This window comes from Somniosus microcephalus, chromosome 2 (genome assembly GCF_052327205.1).
Source record: "Somniosus microcephalus isolate GS21.2 chromosome 2, FLI_Smic_1.0, whole genome shotgun sequence".
NCBI classification, from domain to species: domain Eukaryota; kingdom Metazoa; phylum Chordata; class Chondrichthyes; order Squaliformes; family Somniosidae; genus Somniosus; species Somniosus microcephalus.
The window spans coordinates 63,529,313-63,554,767 of NC_140988.1; the positions used below are offsets into that span (position 1 = coordinate 63,529,313).

The 25,455-nt window shown below is 48.3% G+C and overlaps 1 long non-coding RNA gene across 1 annotated transcript; it reads right to left on the reverse strand.

Moving 5' to 3' along the window:
• Positions 1 to 9,566: 9,566 nt before the first annotated feature.
• LOC147122732 (uncharacterized) lies at positions 9,567 to 24,235 on the reverse strand. The gene is made up of 3 exons (XR_015081512.1): positions 24,156 to 24,235; positions 16,383 to 16,533; positions 9,567 to 11,493 (listed from the first exon to the last, which is right to left on the reverse strand). It is a non-coding gene; the product is annotated as an uncharacterized LOC147122732 (long non-coding RNA).
• Between the last annotated feature and the right edge of the window lie 1,220 nt (positions 24,236 to 25,455).

Consider the following 25,455-nt stretch of genomic DNA (forward strand, 5'->3'; position numbering starts at 1 on the left):
GAGGCAGTCAGTGGCTGTAACACCACTGGCTGCGCCTCCCGCGATATTCAGCAGGGGCGCTAATGGTGGTGTTAGCCATTTGCGCTGCGCCACCACCGATGACGTCATCGGTGTGCGCAGCACCCCATTCGTGCCCTGTTCGCGATATTTGGTAGCGAACGACGCAGTAGCGCAAGTTAAGGTGGAGGTGCGGGGCGGCTGCCTTTTTTGGCGGCCGCCTGCCAGCACCTCCGTCCCCGGCCTCCTGACCCCCCCCCCGCGGCATTGCCGGCTGTTTCCCGAGAGCCCGGCACTTCTCCTTGGTGCCGGGCTCATTTGCCGGCACTCGCGAGCGGGGATCGCGCTGTTGCAGGCCCCTCCCCCTTAACAATGGGAGGAAGGCCTGCAGTACCGCAGCGTGCCATGCCGCAGCGTGTGGCGCTGCGGCACGTTGCGCTGCGATATTCAGTTTCAGCGCCCTAAGAGGGACGCGGAGTGCCTCGAGCCTCGCCCCATGTCCCTCTAGGGGCAATGAAACTGAATATCTGACGATCGCTAAAGCCTCGAACGCTGCGCTAAATCCTGCGCTCAGGCCACTTTGGCGCCACTTTGGCGCCCCAACCCAATTTCTAGGCCTATGTTTCTAAAGTCTATTATGGTAGAGATATTTTGAGAGCTGAGGGAATTGAGTTTAAAAAGTATTAACATGTTGTGCGATTTCTCTCTGCCCCAAGCAGACGAAGACGAGCGTGTACTGGTTCCAAGCGATCTTTATTCAAGCACGTGCAGGGAGAGGCCCTTTCAGCCTGGGCTGAGACGGGAGTCTAATTTTTACATTCAAGCAGTTGGCTCATATACAATCTTACATCTTGTTTCCTTCACATCTTCGGGACTTGGCCAATTAATTGTCCAAATCATGTACACTTAATCACATCTTCAAAAAACATATCTTGTTTATCTCGTTTGCCCGTTTTCCACATCTGCCATTGTTTTACACTTTAGCTCTTATCCAATTTCGTACACTTAACCTCATCTTGGCAAATCATATTGTCGGCCCATTGTTCAATGTATGGCTTCCTTGCCTTATTTCACTCCCCCAATCATTGTGTAATATGCTTTTTCCAACTGTCTTTGTTCTGCCAGTCTTCTCCTTTATTACATCAGCCAGCTAGTCAGTTAAGCTGCTAATCTAACTTTTAACCCCTTCAGACACCCTTTTGGCCCTTGCTGATAGCCCAAGATGGCCAACTAACTCCACCTGCCCGTGCTCCTCGCCCCATCGCTGCTGGCCAGGCAGGTGGTTGGATTCGCACGGGTGTGGCTACTTAAACTACCTCTTACATTCCCTGCTTCTCTCCCAGTCTATACTGTGTTTTAACAATGGTTTTAGCAATGGTTCGGTTACGGAGTTGTTTACATCGAGTACAATACTCAGACATAAGCATGATGACAATTAGCAACTGCACCACCACCAATACATGAGGTGCAATTCTGATCCAGTGGTGTATGTCTACCCTAATACCCCAGTCCCAAAGTGTCTGCCACTATGATGTAGGGGGTGGCATGTGGCCAGTCAGTTATGCCCCTGACTGCCTGTGATCAGTTCGAATCGCTCCCACACCCCTGGGTTCTAGACACCGGACTTAGGTGCAGGCGGCGATACAGAAAAACGGGTAGACGATTGGTTTGGTACAAGAAAACCGTGAACTTTATTACAACGATGATAAAAATTACAAATACTGAGAAAATCACTGTAGTTACAGGCTTATCAAAAAGAAAATACACTCAAAGGGGAATGGGGAAACACACGGCACATCGAGGGAAAACAAACTACATTAACAATCCCCTTATCCTTATCCCACCCCTATACCTAACTAGATTAAGCTATGAGGGGCCAGGAATTCATGCTCACTGAGTCAAAATCTGCTGAGTTCAAACAGTTGTGGGGTTTGGGGTTCGCTCTTTGTACTCTCTGGGGCCTGCCATCGTCACGTGGTCTCAGGGCGCTGCAAGGGCGTCGTCCAGGTAAAGTACCCCGAGGTTAAAGTCTTTGCTTGGGTACTTTACCTCGCAGGGATGATGGTTCTTCTTCCTCGGGTGGCAGCAGCTGGAGTTTGCATGAAGATAATCGTAGGTCAGCTGGATTGAAGGCCCGATTATTCAAAGCGTTCTTCAATCTTCTTCCAATTCGTCTCGTCTCATCTCATCTCATCTCATCTCATCTCTCATCTCACCTTGTCTCGTCCCGCCCCGCCTCGTCTGGCCTAGTTTGCCCGTGTTCGCCTGGTGCGATGCCGGTCATCCCTGATGGATTCGGGAAGACACGGACAGTGGCCAGGCAGCAAGCGCGGGAGGGAAAAAGAGCAAGGGCCATGAGGGCAAGAGTCAAGCGTAAGAGTCAAGGGGCGATTGCTACTGAGGGCCTACAGTTATACTCCTTTCGATGGCCCTTATCTGCGCGCCAAATCAGGTCAGTTCATTGTTTCACTTTTGGCAGGCTGTTTTAAATGATTATACCAATCTAAACTAACTAGTTTTTTAGATGGCTGTTTATCGCACCTAATGGCCTGATGTCCGGGCTGTATTTTCATGAATGCATTTTAATCGGCCTGTGCAGCCTTGGTCGCTTCCCTAAGCTGTTTCCGATTATTTATGCGGACAAACTAATGGCCTTGCGCTTAGGCCTAACTGGGGTGATCTGTTCCAATCCGACGAAATGCATATTCGGTGTTTGCTTAACTGTCTAGGTTTTCAAACACAAAAGTCTTTTTTCACAGAAATGCATTTTAGGTTTCGATTTCCCAAAACAGCTTGTTCTGTGCTGCAGAGTCCAAGCTTTTAAAATCTTATAGGCTTTTGGTCACGAGGTGCGGACGCCATCTTTTGGGTACCCCTTTTTGAATTGTCCATAGGGTCCCTTTATTAATAACCTTGGAGGAATGTGGGAATTTTGCGAATCTTACAATGAGGCATCTTCCAGCTTGGCCTTCACATCCTTCCCCAGTTGTTTGACCTCTTGCTCAATTCGGTGATACTGCTTATTTATCTCCCCGGCCTCTTTCCTCAGTTCCAGTAAATGTTCTGGTAGTTTCGGGATGTCCTTCCCCTCAGGGAGTACATATTCAAGCATGCTGTCCTTTAGGTCCTCAGTTGGACTCACCCGTTCCTCGCGGGGCGACCGTAGTTAGGTTATGGTTGCATGTCCGATCGTTGTTGGGGCCTGGGGGCGGAAGCAGAAACTTGAGCTGGTCACTGGGCACTGGATGTTACCATACTGGTATTGAGATTCACTGGTCGTCACATGGTATTCTCCTTTTCCCCGGTGTGCTGCTTGCGTTGGCTCATGGCGGACATTGGAAATTTCAAGGGTACAGTTTAGGGTGTTGAAGCCGCACAAGACTCCTGGCCCCGTCCCCACGGGATGTGGGCAGACTACGATACTCCCCCTTTCTCTACATCCCTCTAGTGAGATCCCCGTCAAGAAGGAACCTTTCTTGGTTGCATAACTGGGTGCGTGGTGGTATCTGAGCCAATTGCCATCTCTTATGATCCCGACATTCTCTACCTCGTAGAGGGGCTTGGATTCCCATTCCTGCAGACTGGGTACAGCTAATACCATTCCTATCAGCCTCAGGTGAGTGGTAACACAATGTTTAGTTGTTGGGTAGACCCTTATAAGTCCTTGTAGGGTGCACGAAGAGCAATTGCCGCTCTCTGGCGCCCAGTCTTGCAGTGCACTATCCGTAATTCAATCTGGCACTTCTCCATTGTGGAGCTGTGCTAGATTATGTCGCACCTCCCCCACTAGCCATGCACCGTAGGCCATGCACATTCACTCCCTAGAGGCCTGATTGGTTAAATTATGCAGGGTGGCGGTGACGTGGTTAACTGTATGGGCATGCCTTTTCAAAACTTGCACGGACTCTAATAGGGATTTAACCAAATCTTTTCCGGTCTGTCCATGTTGTTCCTCCAACTTATTTGCCTTTAACATGAGGTCCCTTAGTTTGGATGTTAGATGATTCACCTTGCTATCAATTTCTGCTATATCCAGGGAATTAACTGTGGATGTCCCTGCACTGTAAGCAGTGGCTATGTCATTTACCAGGTTCTTCTTGCGGCAAGATAGGCTTGACCGCATGCGTTCCCCAGAAGCCCAGAGGGCATCAGTAACTGTCATGTCGAGGAGCCGATGGTAAAACGTCACTTGCACCATTTGGGTAACCCCATCTGGCTAATATTGAGGACAACCGAAACTATCTCATGGTGTACATTCTCAAATAAGCGCCTATCAGAATCCCAGATCACAAGCCCCTCTTTGGGTCCCGAGCTAGTCTGAGGACACCTCAAGGGTTCCTCCGCAGTCAAAGTGGTGGGCTTCGGGGCTCCTGTTACTGGGGTGGTCGGTGTGGTTGTAATGGTGGGAGTATCCCGGTGGTTCAGCTTCCAACACCAATCATCAGGGTTGGTGCACTTGGAGGTTGGGCATAGTTCCCACCCTCCTCCTTCCTGCTGGGGTACCCTGGACATCTGAGTGAAATCCCTCCCACATCTTACTTGCATAGTTCCTCCCTGTATGCATGTTAATGCATCATCATTCTTCTTCCCAAAGCACACCGTGCTCATGTTTGTCCATTTAACAGCCATCCCCGTGTTATCCCTATCCCCAGTATCATCTGGCTTGTTGTCAAATATGCTTACGCCTGTTAACCCGGAGCTACAATTTAAATACGTAGTTTTATCAAGAGTTGACAGTTAACGCCCCATGCAAGAAGCAGCTGCTGTTGTCTCTCAGGATGGCAGCACACCTGCTCCTCCACGGCGAGTGAACTTGTTGCTGTCAGACAGCCAACTGGATCAGACAGCCCCAGCCGATGTCAAAATAATGCAGTCTGCAGCCGGGCCGTCTATGGAGCTCCTCGAGGTCACCCACCGGGGCCATCTCAAATACCCTTGGTGAATAATCAGCCGTCTTCCATCTCTCTTGCTATAGCTAATGGGAACCACTTCATAGGAGCACAGGAATAGGCAAACAAGCACAGAAACCATGCACTAGGGGTTTACACAAGGGTGATTTTTAGTTCTCCATGTTCATTATAAGTAATTGTCAAATGAAGAGGATTAAGAATTTTGCTGCTGTGAACTTTTTTTTCAGATTGCTTTTTGACTTAATGGCCTAGAAATTGGATAAGGCCCGAAAATGGGCATGGGCAACGCGAAGCATGATGTGCCTGCACCGGTTCAACATGGTGCAGGCAGCGCATTGTAATGATTGAAGTGCTGATCTCAGCACTAAACACGCTGCTGATTAGCATAGCGCTGAATGGCGGGGGGGGGGGGGTTGCGGGGGGCAATATCAGGTGCAGTCTACTGGCCAATAACAGTCGGCCTTGGCTCTCTGCACTACTTAAAGGGGAGGTGCCTTGTTGCAGAAGCACCTCATTGTCAGTGTGGAGAAAGCCATGATCCAACAGCCAAGAGAGAGGGCGAGGAGATTTTCAGATGTGGCACTGAAGGCCTTGATCCTAGGGGTTCAAAGACGCCATCAGATTCTCTACCTGCAGGGGGGCAGGGGGCCTTCCAGGTAGAACACCAGAGGATGTGGGAGGAGATAGCTGAAGCTGTCAGTGCAACGACTGTTGTCCCCAGGACCTGGATGCAGTGCCGCCAGAATTTTAATTACCTCACACGAGTGATGTCATGTCATGTCCACTTTATTAGTCTCTATGGTAAATATTGAGGTAATGTAATTGTTCAATATTTCTGCCATTTTGCTGTCATTAACTGTGAGTTTATCTTGTGCATCCCTTTATGGCTGTATCCCTATCCTGATTTCTCTTTTGTTATTTATGTGTCTGTAGGATACTTTACTATTTCTTTTTATATTTGTTGATAATTTAATTTCTTGGTTCCTCTTTGCCTTCCCAATTGTGTTTCTTTTACTTCTTTCCTAACCTCTTCATATTTCCTTTTGTCATCCTCTCCTTTATTTTCTACTAGCTGAAGTGCCCGGCGGTGCCGAGGGATTTTTGAGGGCATGTTGTTGTTGGAAGAGAGAGAGAGAGAGAGCGACTGGGGGGAAGAGAGAGCGCGACTGGGGGGAAGAGAGAGCGCAACTGGGGGGAAGAGAGAGAGCGATGGGGGAAGAGAGAGCGCGACTGGGGGGAAGGGGGGAGGGGAAGGGGGAGGGGAAGGGGGGGAGGAGGGGAGGAGGGGGGAGGAGGGGGGAGGGGAGGAAGAGGGGGGAGAGGGGGAGGGGGGAGGGAGGAGGGGGGAGGCGGGGAGGGAGAGGAAGGGGAGGGGAGGGGGAGGGAGGAGGGGAGGGGAGGGAGAGGAAGGGGAGGAGAGGAGGGAGAGGGGGGAGGGGAGGGGGGGAGGTGGGGGAAGGAGGGGGGGGAGAAAGGGAGGGGGGAGCCAGCAGACCCTCTCCCCTCTGCCGGCGATGGGGGAGAAGGAGGGGGGAAGGGGGAAGGAGGGGGGGAGGGGGGGAGTCCCGATGTCCCGCCCCCCGATCTCCCGCTCTCTCGCCCCCCGATCTCCCGGCCACCGATCTCCTGATGTCCCGAGCCCCGCCCCTGATGTCCCGAGCCCCGCCCCCGCCCTCCCGAGGCCCGATCTCACTAGACCCGATCTCCCGAGCCCCGCCCCTCGATCTCCCGAGGCCCGATCTCCGATCTCCCGAGCCCCGCCCCCCCATCTCCCGAGGCTCGCCCCCCCACCCCCCCCGATCTCCCGAGGCCCGATCTCACGAGCCCCGCACCCCCCCCAGCCCTGATCTGCCGAACCCCGATCTCCCGAGCCCCGCCTCCCACCCGAGCCGGCTTCAAGAGCAGAGAGAGAGACGCCGCCGCGCAACCTACCGCGTGAGGCCCGGCCGGACTCAAGTCGTGCGCGCTGACACCTGCCCCACCTGCCTTTACTAAGATGGTGGCGGTGGCGATGCTCGGCTCAGGCCCGCCCCCTCCAACCTTCACAAAGATGGCGGCGATTGGGAGCCGCTTGTTGAGCGCGACGGGTGGTGCCTAGCTCAGCGTGGCTGGGCAACAGAAGCCCAGGCTTACAGGCCTGGAAAAACGGTGAAAGGTAGGAAAATTCTAGATGTTGGAGAAAAGATTTACAAATTTTTAAAAAACAATTTGTGTTTTAAAAGCAACTTTTTTTTACTGGAAATGTAGATTTGAAAAGAAACACGCAGAAAGTGGGAAAAAGAAATGAAAAATTTGGAAACAAGATGGCGGCGACTCACCTCAGTTCAGAATGATAAGGCCCGCCCACACACGTCAGGTCACTGAACTGTAGGATTGGTTAATGATCACGTCACTCAACTGTAGCTCGCACACACAATGAACCCACCCCCACTCGATGCAAATGAGCAGATAATGAGAGGAATTTTGAAAGTTTTTTGGATACCGTCGGCACAATTTTTGTCGGAGCAAAAAGTAAATACACCTACAAGAGTCCCCTAATGATGAGCTTTCTTTTGATATAACATATGCGTAGGTACGCTCTATACCTTTTGATTGTATAGCCGGCCAGAGAGACAGACAGAGAGACAGACAGAGAGACAGACAGATAGACATATCCTTTTATATATATAGATGTACTTAGTGAATGCCTTTTTCTTTAGTTTCAATTTTATCCTTGTATCTTTTTTCACCTATGGTGTTTTATTATTGGATCGTTGGTTTTTGTTTTTTCATGGAATATATATCTCCTGGATCACCATTTAAAATATTTCCCATTGCTGTTCTCTCTTTGTTTGCCAATATTATTGTCCAGTTTATTTTCCCCAGTTCCATTCTAATCCCCTCAAAATAATTTTTTTTCTAATCTATTACTTTGGTTTTGTCTTACTTATGTCCTTCTCAATCTTTATCTTAAACCTGATCGCTATTGCCTAGATGTTTCCCCATATCTACTCTAGTTCTTTTCCTATTACTAGCTCCAGCAGTGATTCCACTCTTGTTGGCTTTCTTGCATACTGGGTAAGGAGATCTGTACATACTCTAAAAGCTTCATTCACTTTTCCCCTTTAGTACTTTTTCTTGGCAGTTTATTTGAGGATAGTTGAAATAATTACCATGATTATTATTCTATTGGCGCAAAATTGGACTCATTAGCTCCCATTTTTGGGCGCTACGAGTGCCCTTCGAGCTCCAAAATGGCGTCAGCACCGCCTGCACACTTGTGGATGGCAGAAGTATGCAGAGCAGGCAGATTACCACGTCAATCAGAGTGCAACACTGATTTGACGCTAGCAGTGCCATTTTGGAGCTCAACGCTCCAGCCAACAACCTCTTTTAACCTCGCACAGCTGAACACACGTTCAGCAGCAGGAAGGACCCCCCACCAGCGATATTTAAAGGGATCATCAACTATCAACAGCAAGGGCACTGGGGGAGTGGCAGGGGTGGGAGCACAAATGCCGTCTTCCTGTGAGTGGACAGCAGGTTCATGCTCCATGGAGCCACTGCCACTCCCCTGGGGCGGTGCCTCTGCAATCCTAGTAATCTGTTGGAGGACAGATTGATGGACTGCTATGATAACCTGCAAGCCCCTTTGAGCACTGTAATCCACAGCAATGATGGCAGTGATCTGAGCTTCCACTGCAGCACTCAGAGGTTGGGTTGCTGCTTGTGCTGTAATGGAAGCAGTGACATCGGCCATCAGATGCTGCATCGTGGTTGGGTCTACAAGTGTGTTCCCTGCTGGAAAGGATGGGCTCCAAGTTCTGCGCAAATCCTCTGCCAAGTTGGTGCTGGACTCCTCCATGCTCCTTAATACTGACCGCAAGCTTTCTGGCAGGCCTGCCAATGCACCAAGCATTTTGTTGTGCATACCCATCAGCTTTCTTCTGTAGGCTGCCCCATCGAAGTCCTCATCTGAGTCCTGTGCAGAAGAACCTGTCTGCGACCTTGCCCTCTGGGGAGCTGGCACCTGCTCTATCCAGGCTCCCTGCCCTGGTTGCTGCCCACTCATGTCCGATGTCTCACCACGTACAGATCCCACCTCTAATCTATCCTCCAGTGCCAGTATCTGAGCTGGTGGTTGCGAGTGTGCAATCAAGTGATGGTGTGTATTCATCATCACTCTCTTCTTGCTGTTCCTCCACTGCCTGGCCAGGTTGCACTTCTTGAGTATCTGAAACGAAAAAGACACAACGCTAAGGTTGTGGTGCAGGTAGGGGGAAAGTAAGAGGTGCATGCTTACACCATCTGCAACTTGTAAATCAAAACAGAGTGTGGGATGAGAGGGAAGTGGGATGTGAGAAGGAGGATTAGGTATGAGAATACTGTCATCTTCAATGGTTTCAGCCCCACCACTGGCCACGGCCTCAACAATTGCCGTTCCAAATAATGGCCAGCACTGTCTCCTCCGTGGGGGGGGGGCTAGGACATGCAGGCGCGCCTGTCCTCCTCCGGTTGCTGCTGCCCCCGGTTGAGCACCACCTTGTCCTGCAAGAGAGATGGAAGTGTGTCTGTTTGGGTGATGTGACTGTCATGGTTGAATAGCTGGCAGTGTGTGCAAACTGTGAGATGTGGGTGTGAGGCTTGTAGTAGTGCGAAGTGTTTGAGGGTGAGGTGAAGCATATGAATGTTAGGTATGAGACCTGATTGATAGAGATTGCTGGTAGGTGAATGATGGGGGTGTGGTGAATTGAGCAGTGGCTGAGGCTAGTGGTGCAGTTGGTAGGATATGGCATTTGAAGATGCATTCACTGACCTTGACCACTTGTGTTAGGTCATTGAACTTCTTGCGGCACTGCATCCAGGTCCTCGGGGCTTGATTCCTGGCATTGCCCTCCATGGCTATCTCCTCCCACTGCCTTCAAAGTGTGTGTCTGGAGAGCCTCCTGTGCCCCTGCGGGTACAGGACATCTCTACTCCTTTCCACCAAGACCTCGAGTGTTGCGTCCGAAAAACTTGGAGCCTGCTCTCTCCCCGTTGTGTCATTCCTCACTCTTTCCCATGTCAGAATCTCTTCAATCATGACTCCCAGCACCTGCTCCAGCCACAATGCACCTCGCCTTTAGAGGTGCAGGCTAGCTTTAAGCAGTGCAGTCTAGCTTTAAGTGGTACTAACCTCTCACGATATTGGGCCCCCTGCTGATGTGTCCAGCCAATGAACAGCGTGGTTAGCGCTGCCTGGGCTCAGAGATCATTCAAATGAGCAGGCAGCACAAAGTTGGCGCGCTGTTTGCATTGCAATCAACTGGCGTTTGCTAATCATGCATCGCAATCCCTGCGTCTGTTTTCAGGGGCTATCCAATTTAGCCCCTATCTCTTTTTCTCATTTTATTGATTTGCTTACATATTTCTTCTCCCACCTGCTTAAATGGTCTGGACAATACTCCTATTACCATGATCAATCACTTCTTACCTTTTAACTCAATCCATAAGGATTCTGTTTCTATCTTTCTGCTAATTATGTCCCTTTTTTCTACTGTCATTATGTGATCTCTAATTAATACAGCTATTCCACCCCCTGCCCCTTCTTGCTTCCCTATCCTTTCTGAATATGTTCGCCATGTTTCAGTTATCTTTACTATAACTGGTTCCCTGCTACGAAGCATTGCCTCCAGTTCCCCCGGTTTGTTTTAGACTTTGTGTACATTGCTATACAGGCAATTTCATTTGTTTTTTATTCATTGTTCCTCTTTTTATTTTTAACGGTCCTTTTATATTTCTGTTCTATAACTGTATTTGTTCCTTGGTCATTCGTTATCGTTATTCCTTACCTTGATCTAACCTTTACTCTCAGCCCGTTTCTTTTATTTTAAGTCTTTGGTAATTCTCCCAGACCTCGCACCAGCTCCTGGTAAAGGTGGTCCAGCTCCTGCAGCTCGTGCAGCATCCTTCTTCACACGTGCGGACCCCTATAGTCCTGCTCCAATCCTCCTTAAGGCAGGCCTGACATCGAACCTGCCTCATAGGGGATCGGGACACGTCTTTCTGCCCACCCAATGCTCCCTGTTCACCTGACCGAGGGCTCTCTTGGGCCCTGTCTCCCCTGCATTGCGGGGGCTCTTAACATACTTGGCTGCCTGCAACTGGGGAGGCAGGAGTGTCTGTTGAATAGTGGAATGGGTGACATAAGAAAACTACTAGGCACTTGGTCTAAGCGTTAAACAAAGGTATAATCAACTGTTTTACAACATGGAGGTCTAGCTGTGTCCTTCACTAGTTCCTGTTAAGAATGTCCTGCGCAAGCTGGGCCCCTGCCCGAGTATTTATACTCTCTCTGGACAGTGCCACCCGTAGGCCGCTCAGTATTATTTCATAAGTCTTTCTTTCATGAATGACTGATTCATGTCAATGGGCTTGGAGTTGATGAAGGGATGGAGCTCTTAGGGAGTGTGCGAGGAAAGTGGCTATGCTCATGTGTTCCCTCCACATCAGTAACCTGATGGTGTGGCATGGGGATGGGAATGCCCACGCTACTTCTCCAACTTCACACTCCCCCCAAGGTGCTCAGCTGCCTCATCCTTCTCCTGGTCCTATGGCTGGTGTGGACCTGTGGGAAGGAAGGATAATAAGTTACAATGGTGCAACATGTCCATTCCTCAGCTTACATAGTTAGCATTACATTTAATGTACAACTCGAAGAAAGGCTATTCGAACCAAATGATCTATTCTGGTGATCGCATGACACATGAATACATACTGGAGCATTCGCGATGCTGATGACGTCGTGGATAGCACATTTAGGGAGTTGGTCACACCGCAGGTAAAGGCTGCACAGGCAGGAAGAGAATGGTGACCACCAGGCAGAGTAGTAGGCACAGGCAGGTAGTGCAGGGGTCCCCTGTGACCATCCCCCTCTCAAACAGATATACTGCTTTGGATATTGGTGAGGGAGATGGCTTATCAGGGGAAGGCAGCAGCAGCCAAATTCCTGGCACTGTGGGGTGGTTCTGCTGCACAGGACAGGAGGAAAAAGAGGGGTAGAGCTATAGTGATAGGGGATTCTATTGTAAGGGGAATAGATAGGCATTTCTGCGGCTGCAAACGAGACTCCAGGATGGTATGTTGCCTCCCTGGTGCAAGGGTCAAGGATGTCTCGGAGCGGCTACAGAGCATTTTGGAAGGGGAGGGTGAACAGCCAGTTGTCGTGGTGCATATAGGTACCAACGATATAGGTAAAAACCGGGATGAGGTCCTAAAAGCTGAATATAGGGAGTTGGGAGGGCAGCACGGTGGCATAGTGGTTAGCACTGTTGCCTCACAGCGCCAGGGACCCGGGTTCGAATCCGGCCTCGGGTGACTGTCTGTGTGGAGTTTGCACATTCTCCCCGTGTTTGCGTGGGTTTTCTCCGGGTGCTCCGGTTTCCTCCCACAGTCCAAAGATGTGCGGGTTAGGTTGATTGGCTATGATAAAAATTGACCCTTAGTGTTAGGGGGATTAAATACGTGGGGTTACGGGGATAGGGTGGGATATGTGTTGGTGTAGGGGTTACGGGGATCGGGTGGGATATGTGTCGGTGCAGGCTCAATGGGCCGAAATGGCCTCTATCTGTATTGTGAGGTTTCTGTGATTCTGTGATTCTGTGAATTAAAAAATAGGACTTCAAAGGTAGTAATCTCAGGATCGCTACCAGTGCCACGTGCTTGTCAGAGTAGAAATAGAAGGATATTTCAGATGAATACGTGGCTAGAGGAATGGTGCAAGGGAGAGGGATTCAAATTCCTGGGACATTGAAACCTGTTCTGGGGGAGGTGGGACCAGTACAAAAAGGATGGTTTGCACCTGGGCAGGACTGGGACCAATGTCCTAGGGGGAGTGTTTGCTAGTGCTGTGGGGGAGCATTTAAACTAAAGTGGCTGGGGGTTGGGAACCTGTGCAGGGAGACAGAGGAAAGGAAAACAAGGATGGAAGCAAAAGACAGGAAGGAGAAAAGCAAAAGTGGCAGTCAGAGTAATCAAGGGTTTAAATCAAACATGGCCACAGTAAATAATAATTCTAAAAGGTCTAAGAGTGTTAAAAAAACAAGCCTGAAGGCTTTGTGTCTTAATGCGAGGAGCATTCGTAATAAGGTGGATGAATTAGCTGCGCAAATAGATGTAAACAGATATGATATAATTGGGATTAGGGAAACATGGCTCCAGGGTGACCAGGGCTGGGAACTCAACATCCAGGGGTATTCAATATTCAGGAAAGACAGGCAAAAAGGAAAAGGAGGTGGGGTAGCATTGCTGGTTAAAGAGGAGATTAACACAATTGTAAGGAAGGATATTAGCTCTGATGATGCGGAATCTGTATGGGTAGAGATGAGAAATACCAAGGGACAGAAAACGTTAGTGGGAGTTGTATACAGACCCCCAAACAGTAATGCGAAGGTTGGGGATGGCATAAAACGGGAAATTAGAGAAGCATGCAATAAGGGCACAGCAGTTATCATGGGTGACTTTAATCTACATATAGATTGGGCTAACCAAATTAGTAACAATACTGTGGAGGAGGAATTCCTAGAGCATATACGAGATAGTTTCCTGGACCAATATGTTGAGGAACCAATTAGAGATCAGGCCATCTTAGGCTGGGTATTATGTAATGAGAACGGATTAAGTAGCAATCTTTTTGTGCAAGGCCCATAGGGGCGGAGTGATCATAATATGATAGACTTCTTCATTAAGATGGAGAGTGAAGTATTTGACTCAGAGACTAGGGTCCTGAATTTAAATAAAGGAAACTATGATGGTATGAGGTGCGAGGTGGGTCGGATTGATTGGGGAATGTTACTCAAAGGGTTGACGGTGGATAGGCAATGGCAAACATTCAAAGATCGCATGGATGAACTACAGAATTTGTTCATCCCTGTTTGGCATAAAAATAAAACAAAAAAGGTGAATCAACCGTATCTAACAAGGGAAATTAGGGATAGCATAAGATCCAAGGAGAGGACATATAAATTGGCCAGACAAAGCAGTAAACCTGAGGATTGGGTGCAGTTTAGGATTCAACAAAGGAGGACAAAGGGATTAATTAAGAGGGGGGAAATAGAGTATGAGAGTAAGCTTGCTGGGAACATAAAAACTGATTGTAAAAGCTTCTATAGATATGTGAAGAGAAAAAGATTGGTGAAGTCAAGCGTAGGTCCCTTGCAGTCAGAATCAGGGGAATTTATAATGAGGAACAAAGAAATGGCAGAACAATTAAATACATACTTTGGTCCTGTCTTCACAAAGGAGGACACAAATAACCTCCCAGAGATGTCGGGGAACATAGGGTCTAATGAGAGGGAGGAACTGTAAGAAATCACTATTTGTAGGGAAATGGTGATAGGGAAATTGACAGGATTGAACCCGATAAATCCCCAGGATCTACATCCTAGGGTACTTAAGGAAGTGGCCCTAGAAATAGTAGATGCATTGCTGATCATCTTCCAAAATTCTATAGACTCTGGAACAGTTCCCATGGATTGGAGGGTAGCTAATGTTACCCCACTATTCAAAAAAGGTGGTAGAGAGAAAACGGGGAATTATAGACCGGTAAGCCTGACATCGGTAGTGGGGAAAATGTTAGAATCCATTATAAAAGATGTAATAGCAGAGCACTTGGAAAACAGTGACAGGATCGGACAAAGTCAACATGGATTTACAAAAGGTAAATCGTGCTTGACTAATCTATTGTAATTTTTTGAGGATGTAACTTGTAAAATAGATAAGGGAGAACCAGTGGATGTGGTGTATTTGGACTTTCAGAAGGCTTTCGATAAAGTCCCGCATAAGAGATTAGCGTGTAAAGTTAAGGCACATGGGATTGGGGGCAAGGTACTGACTTGGATAGAGAACTGGTTGGCAGACAGGAAGCAAAGAGTTGGAATAAACGGGTCTTTTTCCGAGTGGCAGGCAGTGACTAGTGGGGTACCACAGGGATCGGTGCTAGGACCCCAGCTATTCACAATATATATTAATGATCTAGACGAGGGAACTAGATGTAACATCTCCAACTTTGCAGATGACACAGAGCTGGGTGGGTGTGTGTGCTTTGAGGAGGATGCCGAGAAACTCCAGCATGATTTGGACAGGTTGGGTAGATGCATGGCAGATGCAGTATAATGTGGATAAATGCGAGGTTATCCACTTCGGTGGCATAAACAGGAAGGCAGATTATTATTTGAATGGCAATAGATTGGGAGAAGGGGAAGTGCAACGAGACCTGGGTGTCCTTGTGCACCAGTCGCTGAAGGTATGTATGCAGGTGCAGCAAGCGGTTAAGAAGGGAAATGGTATGTTGGCCTTTGTAGCGAGAAGGTTCGAGTACAGGAACAAGGATGTCTTGCTGCAGTTGTACAGGGCCTTGTTGAGACCTCATCTTGAGTATTGTGTGCAGTTTTGGTTGCCTTATCTGAGGAAGGATCACATCACAGAAACCCCACAGTGCAGATAGAGGCCATTTCGGCCCATCGAGCCTGCAACGACACATATCCCACCCGATCCCCGTAACCCCTACACCAACACATATCGCACTCTATCCCCGTAACCCCACGTATTTAACCCCCCCTAACACTAAGGGTCAATTTTATCATAGCCAATCAACCTAACCTGCACATCTTTGGACTGTGGGAGGAAACCGGAGCACCCGGAGGAAACCCACGCAAACACGGGGAGAATGTGCAAACTCCACACAGACAGTCGCCCGAGGCCGGATTCGAACCCGGGTCCCTGGCGCTGTGAGGCAACAGTGCTAACCACTATGCCACCGTGCTGCCCTTGTTCTTGCCTTGGAGGGAGTGCAGCGAAGATTCACCAGACTGATACCTGGGAAGGCAGGAATGACGTATGAGGAGAGATTGGGTCGATTGGGCTTATATTCGCTGGAGTTTAGAAGAATGAGAGGGGATCTCATCGAAACATATAAAATTCTAACAGGACTAGACAGACTAAATGCAGGAAAGATGTTCCCGATGGCCGGGGAGTCCAGAACCAGGGATCACAGTCTAAGGATAAGGGGTAAGCCATTTAGGGCAGAGATGAGGAGGAATTTCTTCACCCAGAGAGTGGTGAACCTGTGGAATTCTCTACCACAGAAGGCAGTAGAGGCCAGTTCATTAAATATATTCAAGAAGGAGTTAGGTATATTTCTTAAGGCTAAAGGGATCAAGGGATATGGGGAGAAAGCAGGGACACGGTACTGAATTTGGATGATCAGCCATGATCTCATTGAATGGCGGAGCAGGCTCGAGGGGCCGAATGGCCTACTCCTGCTCCTATCTTCTATGTTTCTATGAGCATACTCCCACTCTAATTTCCTCCTCTCTGCTCCTCATGTGGAAACAGTTTCTCCAAATCTAGCCTATCGAACCCCAGCATATTTTCAAATATCTCTATCGGACCTCCTCTTGGTCTCATCCTTGGGTGGATTGCTGCCCAGGAGACAAAGCAAGAGGCTGTGAAACTCACCTGGTGATACACATAAAGTGTTTGCGTCTCAGGTGCACACAGTGGAATCCCTGCAGCTGTTGGGCTCTCTAATGTGGAGTAAGCTCCTTGAAGTTGATGGTTTCTACTCCGGTTCTGTTATGTTGCTGCATGTTATGCACCAATTTGCCCTCTGGGAACAACATAGAAAGAAGGTTAGGTGAGTTGTTGTGTGTTGAGAAATGATATACTACATTTCAAATTAAAAATATGCCCTTCAGCAGAAACATGCATTTGTCACATTCATCAGCAGCCCACTTTGAAAAGGTTGTTTCCCACGGTAAGAGGCTCTGATGACTTTAAATTGCCTTTAATACACAAACATATCTCTGCCTGACCCTTCCGCACTCCAAACACAGAATTGAAAGAACAACTCCTTTCTAGCTGAGGCCTTCCTTTAAATAACTGTTAGAGAGACATTTTTTCTTATTTTTCTCTATTATTTTAATAAAATGTTGAATGTTGAATGAGAATGAAAGCCCAGAGAATGTTTATCTTGCCTGCCCTCGTCAAGTCATTGTATTTCATCTGGCACTGGTTGGCTAAGCGTGGAATGAGCATCAGTGCTCAGAGACTTGGCCATCTCCCTCCAGGCCATGTGGCTCACCTTGCAGGGAGCCAATGGGGGGGATTTTAATTCAGGTGCGGGATGGTATCGTGTTATCAGAATTTCATGTTTCCCACATGAATCTAAATGGATGTGGGAGATTGATGCAATTTTAACTCAATTGCCTGATTGATTTCCAACGTGTGGGAAGCCTTTGCAAATGGGTTTTTCATGACTGAAAGTCCCCTCCGATGACGTCATCATTGCTGCTGCATTTAAGGTCCACAGCAAGCCTTACTTCTTCTGCAGGCTTCCAAGCTTTCTCCATTTGGTTTCAGAGGGACCTGCAGGAAAGATGACAAGCGGGAGGGCAAGTGCAACTCCTCGCTTTGACGAGGCGGCACTGCAGGCATTAGTCGATGGGGCTAGGGCCAACAGGGAGGTCCTGTTCCCCTCATCAGGGAGGAAGAGGCCTCCCACTCAGACCAAGGCTGTGTGGATGCAGGTGGCTGAGGAGGTCAGCTCCTTGCAGAACCTGGATACAGTGCAGGAAAAGATTTCATGACCTTCAGCGCACTGGAAAAGTGAGTATGAATTTCCCATCACCCTCAATCTGATCCCCATTGCCTTTCCTCACCAGCACTCAGCTTCAGCAATCTCTTCCTCCACATCCCACTTGACACTGACATCCATGCACCCTTACCCATTCCCTCTCTCTCTATGCTCACATTCACATATTCCACCATGCAGTCCTCACACTCCCTATCACTCTGATGCTTTGAACACAACTGACAACACACAGGGAAGGCCCTTGGTCCTGCAACCTCACTCCATCTTTGTCTCCTTCTAAGTATCTATGCTATGCAATCTCTACACTCACTCCTTCATTCTCACTCAACCTCCACTTGTCTCCCTCATTGCAGGAAAAGAGAGCTCACAACAAAAGAGAGTGAGCCAGGACAGGAGGAGGGACAGCCTCATTAGCCCACCTGACCCCCTGGGAGGAGGCCATCCTGGAAATCATGGGCATTGAGGATGATTCGCGCGTGGGGGACGGATAGACGAGTGCCACACAGCAAGCTGGTGACAGAAAAGTTTCCCATCTCTCTCATTGACATTGCATGAGTCGCTGATAATGATTGTGAAGCTGTAACAGATGGACTTATGAGCATCTGCAAAAAGCTATGTGCATGTAGCCTTTGCATCACATCTCTGACTCTTTCCTTTACTCCCCCACAGGACCATCACAAGCATCCATCCCCCCTAGCCAGGAAGAAGAGGCTGAGTAGCCAGACTCCTCAGAGGAAGCTGCAACCTCTGAGGGCGCAGCATCAGCAGAACTCAGCGCACCCAGCACCAGCGCAGACACTCACACCTCGGTGGGACCTTCGGGACATAGAGTAGTGTTGTCACCTGTGTATCACAGCTCACAAGTGAGATTCAGCAGATTGTGGAGACAGGGACAGCAGTGGAGAGTCCTAGTCGGAGGGCGCAGGACTCTGCCAGCTTGGCTCAGCAGCATGTCGACCCTCTGCCTCTGGGTCCATCCATAAGATCAGAGGTGATGGAACTCCAGGCACAGATGCAGGAGCCTCTTGCAGGTTTTGTCTCTAGGGTCACTGCGAGTGTGGAGCGAATGGAGGAGTCCATAGCGAACATGAGCAGAGCCTTTGTGGCGTCATTGGCGCATGAACCCATCACCATGGAAAGGATGGCTACCTCCGTGGAAATGATTGCTACCTCCGTGGTAAGGCTGGCTACCGTATAGGAGAGGATGGCTACGGTAGAGGAGAGGAGGGCTACGGCCATGGAGGAGCTTAGTCGCCAGGGTGTAGAAAACATGGTGATTGTTCAGAATAGACTGACATCTCTGGAGGAGCAATGGTCAGCTATCGAACAGAGAAACCAGACCTTCAAGGAAGTCCTTCTGAGTAGGACTGCCAGTGCAGATACGGGTCCCCATGGCCCCCCTGATGAGCAGCAAGGTGCTCTCAAGCCACTTGCAAGCGCTGAGGTGGACCTGACCCATGAGAGGGATATTGGTGGCAGAGAACAAGGAAGTGGGGGCTCTTCTCCAAGCGCTCACACTTCCATGCCACTGCCAAGTCCTCGGTCAGAGCCCCACCAGAGTCCCCACCCAACTGAGATGGGCGTCTCAGCCCCTGCACAGCCACAGGAGCAGCAGACTGTTGGCAAGCACGCACAGGTTCGCCACCCCAGAGGACGCCCGCCAAAGGTGTCGAGACAGGAGCAGCAGGAAAGTGAGCAAGGGGCCTCCACATCTGCTGAAGCCATAGGGGAAGCACTACGTAGGTGCATGCGTAAAAGGAAGATAAAGCACAAGTAGTCACAAGGGTAGTCACTTGGGTGGAATTTTGTGTTTAGTGTAAAAATGCCATCACGTCGTAATTGTACATAAAAATTTTGATGGCAAATGTTGCAGTTGTGGCGTCTGTCATTTCGCTATTGGGACTTCCACATTGAGGCCTTAGGAATACTTGCAACTGTCAGTATGGTGGTCAGAATGGTAGGACTCCTCTGGTTCTTGGCCATTGTCAATGCTCTGTTAAGAAGCTGTGAGGCAAAAGTGTTTGATTGACTAGGCTAAGCAAATCTGGCCAGGGTGAGTGCGTTCCTTGCATCTCGGACAGCAATGTTCTCGCGTAATGCTGCTGCTGGTTGATGGGCCTCTGCAGGATGTTCATTTTCACCCTCCTCCTCCTCCTCCTCCTCCTCCTCCTCCTTCTCCTCCTCATCTGAGGAGGATATGTGAGGAGCCACTTGGTCCTCAGGAATCTGCAAGCCACGACGCTGTGCCATGTTGTGAAGTGCACAGCAAACCATGAAGATTCTGGAGACCCTGGCTGCTAAGTACTGCAGGGCTCCACATGATCTATCCAGGCATCTGAAGCGCATCTTCAGCAAACCAATGGTTTGCTTGATAGTGGATCTGGTGGAAATGTGGCTGGAGTTGTAGCGCTCCTCAGCTTCATTGGCTAGCCTCCTCAACGGCATCATTAGCCACGTCCTCAGGGGATAGCCCTTGTCTCCAAGTAGCCATCTGCTAAGTTGGTCTGGTGGACTGAATAGCAGAGGCATGATAGACTGGCGCAGTATGAAGGAGTCATGGCAAGTGCCAGGGCACTTGGCACAAACATGCAAAATTTCCTTCTTGTGGTCACACACCAGCTGAACGTTAAGGGAGTGGAAGCCCTTGCGGTTGACAAAAATACCTGGATTGCGATGGGGTGCCCTAAGGGCCACATGTGTGCAGTCAACGATGCCCTGTACCCTTGGAAAGCCTGCCAGATGAGCTAATCCAACCGCTTGCACCGTGACACTTGCTCGATCCTTGGTGAAATGGATGTGATTGTGCGCGAGGGCAAAGAGGACATCGGTTACCTGCGTGATGCAAGTGTGTGCGGCCGCCTGGGAGATGCTGCTGATGTCTGCTGCTGATCCCTGGAATGAGCCTGAGGCAAAAAAGTTGAGTGCGGTGGTGACTTTGACGGCCACTGGTAATGCTTGTCCACCTGGTCCTCTGGGCAGCAGGTCTTGCTGTAGCATTGCGCAGATGTCAGTCACTACCTCTCGCGAAAGTCGGAGCCGCCTTTGGCACTGCTGCTCAGACATGTTGAGATAGGTGACCATGCATCTGTAGACGCTGTTTGGGGGGTATCTCCTGCGCTGACGGGCTTCCAGGCGCTGGCCCCTTCTGGCCTGTGCAGCCTCAGGTGTGTGAGCAGCAGGCTGGCACTCCTGCTGCTGTTGCTGGTGCTGCTGTTGTTCCTGATTCTGCTGCTGCCGCGACTGGTGCGAGAGTTCCTCTAATGCCCAGATGGGAAGGAAATAAATGGTTCCCATGCTTCTGGTATATGCCTCTGTTGAGGAAGCGCTGAGTGAAGCTGGCTAGAGGGGTTTCCCAGGAGGCCACACTGGAGATGGGTGTGAGGCGCCAACCTTCCACAGGTGTGGTTAAGCCTTCTAAAAGTTACCCCAGACCTGAGACCACTAAGTCCTGCCACCTGCAAATCATGGCTGATCAAATCTCCTCTTTAATGGTTGACCTGTAGTTGATAGTCAGCAATCCAATAGTGCTCCCGCCAGGTTTCACATTCGTGTTTCCCGCCAGGTGTGTTTTAAGTGGGAAAAGGGTTAAATTTGCAAGGGCCTTTTAAAATAGCATTATAGAGGCCATTTAGTGGTAATTAAGGGCCTTAAAGACCAGTCCCGCCTGTTGGATGTGGGACGGAGTCAGGACCATCAGACACGCCTGAGTTAAAATTGCTCGGAGTCAGGAACCAGGCGGGGGGGGTCCCGCCCGCCAGCTTTTGCGCCCGCCAGCTTTTGCGATTTTAACCCCCCGCACACCTCCAAGCCCGACTCCACGGCTCAATGAAAATCGAGCCCTTTGTCTTTGGTGCCCCTAATAGCCGGTTTCACTGATGCTCGACCTCATCCAATAGAGCATGCAGGTCCCCGTCCCCAAAGCTCGACAACTTTTTTGGCTTCCTCTTGCGACATCACTCTGGAAAAGTGGATGTGCAGATACTGGAAATTACTTTTTACACCATTTTACAAAGTATTTGAACTGAAATTAACTTTTTAAAGTTGATTTAAGGTGATTTCAGAACATGCAGCTCACTTACCTCCCAGCGCCATGCTTCACTCTCAATTATTGTGTTGGTTCTCAGCTTATTATAGTGCCATGTGTTTGGTCTGCGGGGAATGCCATTGGCTGCAATGTGAATGAGGTCCCTGATTTGTCATTCGGATCGATTGTCCAGCAGATCTTGCCGTAAGTACCGTGCGAGATGAATGGACAGCGCAAATGCCCGATTAATGGTGTACGCCACCCATCATGCCTTTCCGGCAAATTCCAGATCAATATTTGTTACTGTAATATTCCTGGACCATGTTCAGACTTTCCCTGTCAACTATAGATTTTTCCTTGTATTTCCTTCCTTTTGTCTAGATTACCACTTTGCCTAATTGTTCCTGTAGGTTAATTTCTACGAGAAACACAGAATTTCTGTTTGTGATTGAGAAACATGGCCTCAATCCATTCAGTTAGTGATAGACTTGGAACTTTAACCTTAAAATTGGGATTGGCCTCAAAAAGTTACAACATTGCCAAACATAATCCATTTTGGACTTTGCAACCTGAAACTTCCTAATCACGCTCTTGCTAAGTTTTTGGAATTCAAACCTTCTTACATTGTTTAATGAATGCTATTGTGTAAAACACTGTAGTTTGCTGATATCTAAGATATTTTGATATGCTGTATTTTAATAGACGAACATTTTGGAAAATGTATTGATATTTTAAAGTATGTATGGCATTTTCCTCCTTTCCCCCTTGTTTAGGTTTTTCCATACCGTGCCCCATCACTGGATGAGGGGGTAGGGGACCAATTCATTCACAAGTTTTTGCTGAAGTCTCTCTGTTACTCGCCGAATATTAGATACAAGAGAGGAGCCAGTCTGACCTTCCTAGTGTTCGCACGCTTATTTTGGAACAGGAGCAGCTAGATGCACAACCGTAAGGACTGAAGTCCAGAGGCCCCAGCCAAATATGGAATGCCGCCAAGGGTCCTGTGCAAATATAGGGCACCAATAAAACTCATCATATCGTAGAAAGACTGCATACGGCCACTCGATCAAAATATTCTAGCATTTAAAAATACTGTCAGAAGGGTGTGAGGCAGAGTCGGAAATTTGTTACACTATAACTGTTGACACAAACTGTTGCAATTCACAAGTTAAAAAACATTGGCCTGTAATTTCCGATCGGAGGCTTCCTGTGTGCGGTTACCTCCTATTGGGAAAAAATCTACGCCCTTACCTGAGGGCTCACAAGGTCCAGCTATTTCCAATCCTGGACCTCTCCACAGTCGAAATGCGCAGGGCCCATGTATCCCAGGGACGCATGTGGCTCGCAAGCATCCCTGGGATTATGTGGGCCAGGCGAGCCAATGGGAGAAGGGAATCCTACTTCATACTTTTGACAGATAGAACTGTCAAAAGTATAAATGGGGATCACTGAAAAAAGACACTAAAACATTAAATAAATTTTTTTTTAAAACCATCACGTTTTTAAAATGAGTTAAAATTACGTTAAATTAAATATTTTAAACAAAAATTTAATTTTTTGAAAAAAATAATTAAAGTTTTTTACTGGGCTAACAATAAACTTACCTTTTTTAAAAGTATTTTTAAATTATAACTGAGTGAAAATGTTTTTTTTGTAAAAATTAGGCGTAAGAGTTCTAAGGGTTTTCTGCGGGCGGAGGTTCTCCAGAAAGTGGAACTCTCCCCCCGCAGAGGCCCTTCTCCAGGGCAGGCATCCGAAAAAATGCTGGTTTTCGGCGCATGCGCTTCGCATGCCTGAAACCGGCATTTCCGATGTCCCTACGGGTGGGTACACAGCTCGTACTCACCCGTAGGCATCGGTAAATACGGGCCATAGATTTATTTAGATATGAGGAAACTTAGAAGCAGTGTGCAAGCATTCTATGCGCCTATTTCTTTGTGTTTTACTACACGTTTGTGCTTTAATAGATCAGGGGTGGGGTGGTGTAGTTGTTCAGGGTGTTGCGAGGTCTCGAATGTCCATGCTGCCTGTAGTGTATGTGCCTTTAAGTCAGAACTACTTTTACAGCTCCTGTATACTGTAGTAGCGGCAGTGACCACACCGGTATATAAGCTTTGCGCATGCCTCTGTACCCCCAGTCTAGAGACTACCCTCCTCCAGTAAAGACCTGTTTCTTGTTAATGTACAGCATCCGTGTGATTATTTAATAATAGCATATCCACTGAACCACGGATCCAACACTGCCCAGGGCCCCAAGAATTGTTAATCCACCTCTTTGTGGGAAAATACTTGGTTTCTACTCAGCCTCTCCCCACAGTGACAACATACCTATCAGATATAAATTTAAATCTTGCCAATCCATTGCACAACATGCTGATCATCCCTAGGTATTACTTCCTTTGAATTCCAATTATATTATCAGGAATAGCCATTGCACGGTATTGCATGAAACGAGTTACAACACATGTTCCGATGTTACCTCCAGAAAGCATGACGGAGAGAACAATGAGAAAGGCTACGCATTTGCTGTTCATTGCGACAGGTAAATTCACAGTCACTTCTACCTAGAATTGCATTTACCAATTGATTTGAAGAGCGGTGTTGTTTTATGTACCTGTAACACATTGGAACATGCTGCTCCGATGATCCTCAGAACTGCCAACGTCACTCCCCACTTGCAAAGTGTGCTAGGACTGAGAATGAAGTGAATAGTTAGTGCAACATCTATTCAGGAAGATACTATTAACGTTACTATTGATGCACACATCATTTAGTGCTCTGATTGAGTAATTTAGCAAGTGCTAGCGGTACGTATTTCATCCAGCTTTATTGTGCCTTATAAAGATATAAGTACTTTATGCCAACATAAAGTTATAGCGCTGAATCCATGCGCTAATCTTATTTAGCTTGTTAAACATGGCATAATTGCTATTTAAATCCAGTTCACATAATTTTCCAATGTTCTCACTTTATATACATTGAAAACTCTGATTTATAATTGGACTTGCAGCAGTAGCTGTAGACTGCTTTATTTGACTCACAGCAGATCAAATGGGCGCAAACTCTCAAGATAAACACATAGGGGAGGCCATTTGGCCCATTTTAGCACACCCATCCAGGAAAACACATTATAATCCCCCGATCAGAACATCTAACTGTACTATCAATCAATCTGAAATTTTCACCTCTCCTACTCTGTCTAGAACATCATGGCCTAAAAGTTTGGGCACACCTTTTTTTAGGCACTCCTCATCTCCCCTCTGATTCTTTTTCCAATTACCTTAAATCTATGTCCTCTGGTTAATGACCCTCTTGCCAGTGGAAACAGTTTCACAGAATCACAGAAACCCCACAGTGCAGATAGAGGCCATTTCGGCCCATCGAGCCTGCACCAACACATCACAGAATCACAGAATCACAGAAACCCCACAGTGCAGATAGAGGCCATTTCGGCCCATCGAGCCTGCACCGACACATATCCCACCCGATCCCCGTAACCCCAACACATATCCCACCCTATCCCTGTAACCCCACCTATTTAATCCCCCTAACACTAAGGGTCAATTTATCATAGCCAATCAACCTAACCTGCACATCTTTGGACTTATTTAGAGTTTCTCCCTATTTACTCTCTTAAAACCCTTAATAATTTTGAATGCCTCTATAAATCTCTCCTTATTCTTCTCTGCTCTAAGGAGACAATCCCAGCTTCTCCAGTCTCTCCATATAACTGAAGTCCCTCATTCCTGGTATCATTCTAGTAAATCTCCTCTGTACCCTCTCCAAGGCCTTGACATCCTTCCTAAAGTGCGGTGCCCAGAATTGGACACATTACTCCAGCTGAGGCCGAACCAGTGTTTTATGAAGGTTTAGCAAAACAATGGCCCAGAAATTTGGGTCGGGGGCTTCCCGTG